At 35.7% G+C, this 3,665-nt stretch overlaps 1 pseudogene; it reads left to right on the plus strand.

The window, feature by feature from the left end:
* The first annotated feature begins 543 nt into the window (after positions 1–543).
* LOC136175691 (olfactory receptor 4A47-like) lies at positions 544–1,466 on the plus strand (annotated as a pseudogene).
* Positions 1,467–3,665: the final 2,199 nt, after the last annotated feature.

Consider the following 3,665-nt stretch of genomic DNA (forward strand, 5'->3'; position numbering starts at 1 on the left):
AGGAAAAGGGAAATATCCACTTAAAGACCTAAGAAGTATCAGTGAGATCTGGGACAATTCAGGACAGAAACCTTCTATTCATGATTTGATCTACTCACATTGATTATGTAAATTACCATGAACCTCACTTTTACAGTTTTGTGACTTCACTGAATTCCCTTCCAGTCCATTCTTGTTGTTTCACTTAAAAAAAAAAAATTCAGCTAAAGCATTAATTTCTCTGGAAAGTTTTCTCTGATTTAATTATTATTGATGCATAACTGTACTATGACTCATCGTTTGTGAATTTCCTTAAAACTTATTATACGGATCTGGAATTATCTTATCCCTATTTCTGTATTATATCATGAGGGCAAGTAACTCTACCTTATTCAACTTGGAGATACACTATCAATGACACATTGGACATGAAAAGACTCTTGACACACATTCTTTTAATTGAATATATAACAGCAGATGAAAATTTAATTCATTTAAAAGTTTTCCCCTTGTTTTGTAGGTACTCTGCTTCTAACAAGTGAACATAGAATTTAGACTGACTAGATGGAAACAAGGAGCAATGTAACTTACTTCATCCTCTTGGGCCTCACACAGAATCCAAAGGAGCAGAAAGTCCTTTTTGTTACGTTCTTATTCTTCTATATCTTGACTGTGGTGGGAAACCTGCTCATAGTTGTGACTATAACTGTCAGTAGGAACCTGAACTCACCGATGTACTTTTTTCTTGCTAGCTTATCATTTATGGATGTCACTTACTCTTCTTGTATTACACCTAGATTGATTTCAGACTTGTTCTTTGGGGAAAAAAAATCGTATCTTTTAAATCTTGCATGACCCAGCTATTTACAGAGCACTTTTTTGGTGGATCAGAGATCGTACTTCTGCTGGTGATGGCCTATGACCGCTATGTGGCCATCTGTAAGCCCTTTCATTATCTGGTGATCATGAGGCAGAGGGTATGTGTTGTGTTGCTGGTGGTGTCCTGGGTTGGAGGTTTTCTACACTCAGCAATTCAACTCAGCACTGTTTACGGGCTCCCATTCTGTGGCCCCAATGTCATTGATCACTTTTTGTGTGACATGTTCCCTCTACTGAAACTCGTCTGTACTGACACCTATGTCACTGGCGTCTTAGTTGTGGTCAATGGAGGACTGATCTGCACTCTTGGGTTTCTGCTCTTACTCGTCTCCTACGGGGTCATCCTGCGCTCTCTGAAGAACCTGAGTCAGGAAGGGAGGCGGAAAGCCCTCCAGACCTGTGGCTCCCACATCACTGTGGTTGTCTGCTTCTTTGTTCCCTGTATTTTCACAAGACCTGCTAAGACCTTCCCCATTGACAAATCTGTGAGTGTGTTCTATACAGTCATAACTCCCATGCTGAACCCACTAATCTACAGTCTAAGAAATTCTGAGTTAACTAATGCTCTGAAGAAGCTCTGGAGAAGAAACATTTTTATCCCATATTAAAGAAGTGCATCATTTCCTATGAAGGGAGACATTTGACATCAGAGTCCATTTTCTTAGAATGCTGAAGTCATTTTAAAATTTGTTTCTAGATTCACTTTCTCCAATGAATATACAGTAATTATTTTTAACTAATGTAATTATAGAACTGTGCTGTTATTAGCAGTTTCCCTCCCTACTATAATGGAAGGTCTATAACTCCTTGTTTATCACTGTACCTGAAAGGCTAACGCCTATATAGTGAGAATTAATAATATATGGTGATGAAACTTATAGTGGGAAAATTATACACAAAATTTTTAATTTTATATGTTTTTGTTTGCAAGTAATGTTGAACTAAGATATTAATAATCAAGATTTTCCAGGTGGTGCTGGTGGTAAAGAATCCATCTACCAATGGAGGAGACCAGGGTCAGGATGATCCCCTGGAGGAGTGCGTGGCTACCCACTCTTGAATCACCATTGTCAGAGGAGTTTTGTGGGCTACAGTTCGTGGGTTGCAAAGAGTCAGACACGACTGAAGTGACTTAGCATGCATTAGCAAACAGAATGAATGAAACCAAACAATATGGGATAGAGTTTCAAATGAATTTCCTCTTTCCCTCAGCATTTCCCAGCCCTCGTCCTCAGCTGCTGTTCGGTCACTAAGTCGTGTCCGACTCTGCGACCCCATGGACGGCAGCATGCCAGACTCCGCTGTCCTTCACTCTCTCCTGGAGTTTGCTCAGATTCATGCCCATTGAGTCAGTGATGCTAGAGGTTGGCTTAAATTGGCTTCTTTTCATCTGGTAATAATCTTGGTACATGCAAGTGTATTTAACATACGGATATTTGTTTCTATATATATATTTAACACTCGCTTTTACTATGCAAAATCTTGAAAATGTTTTCATTCCAGTCCATATACTGAGTGCATTTTACAGGCAAGATTACTGGAGTGGGCTGTCATTTCCTCCTCCAGGGGATTTTCCTGACCCAGGGACAAACACTGCTCTCTTGCATCTCCTGAATTCACAGGTAGATTCCTGACCACTCTGCTACCTAGGAAGCCCAATCCTTATATATAACCTTAATTTTTCTTATGGTGGGCAACACTCCTTATAAATTTTTACTAGAATTAATGTGTACATTCCTCTCCAGTTTCTTGCTAAACCTTTCTATGACAAAGAGTTATTCAAAAATATATGGTCTTATAAATAGGTAAATATGAATTCATTGGCATAGAATCATTGCTATAATATTTGAATCAATGGTCAGGTAGTATATGCATTTAAAATGTTGATATTGATAGTTGTAGCCAAACTAGCATTCTTGAGCATCTTCTAATAGTTACAGTCCTATCCGCTGTCGGTGAGAATACTTTTGTCCACATCTCAATGAGCAGTACCTGATAAAAATGACATTTGATTCAAGTTGTACTTTAGCAATGACTGTTTTGATATAATTTAGTTTGGTCATCTTTCCACATATTTAATTTGATTTTTTTGTGAAAATAATATTTCTTTTACCCATTTCATTCAATTCTTTCTCTTTTTCATACTGATTTTTATGATATATTTATGAACTAAAGAAATAATCTTTTTTTACCATTGCATATGTAGTTAATACTTTCTGGTTATATGTTCTTAACTTTTTGAACTATGTAGAATGCTTCTTGCATGTAATTTTTTTTTTTACATTTTATATTCAATTTTTTTTTGTTTTTTTGTATCCTACTTGGAAATTTTTTTCCCATTCCACTTGGGTGAAATATTCCTCAATTCTTTTTCAGTATTTAATTTTTAAAGCCTCTTTATCTCTTATATTAAGAAGCTTGATTCATCTTGAATTTATTTTTGGTATAAGAGTTGAAAAGTGACTGAAATTTTAGTGTTTTCACGATATTTTGAGGTTTTTAAAAATAGTCTCATAATTATGTTTTTGTCATTAATTTGAAACCTGACTATTATATCCCAGCGTTTTTGGGTCCAATTCAAGACAATCTTCTGTTTCAATGATCTCCTTATTCATGTGCAGGTTGGCATAGAATTGCTATGATATGTAACACATTTTGATCTGTGTGGAGACTGGTAGTTCTTTATTCCTATTGTTTTTCAGAAATATGCCTAGATCTTCATAGTTCTATTTCAAAATTATTAAAAAATAAATAATTTGAATATAAATCAGAAAAATAATATAGTTTAGAATGAAAATTAAGTTAAA

This window comes from Muntiacus reevesi, chromosome 9 (assembly GCF_963930625.1).
Source record: "Muntiacus reevesi chromosome 9, mMunRee1.1, whole genome shotgun sequence".
Classification (NCBI taxonomy): Eukaryota; Metazoa; Chordata; class Mammalia; order Artiodactyla; family Cervidae; genus Muntiacus; species Muntiacus reevesi.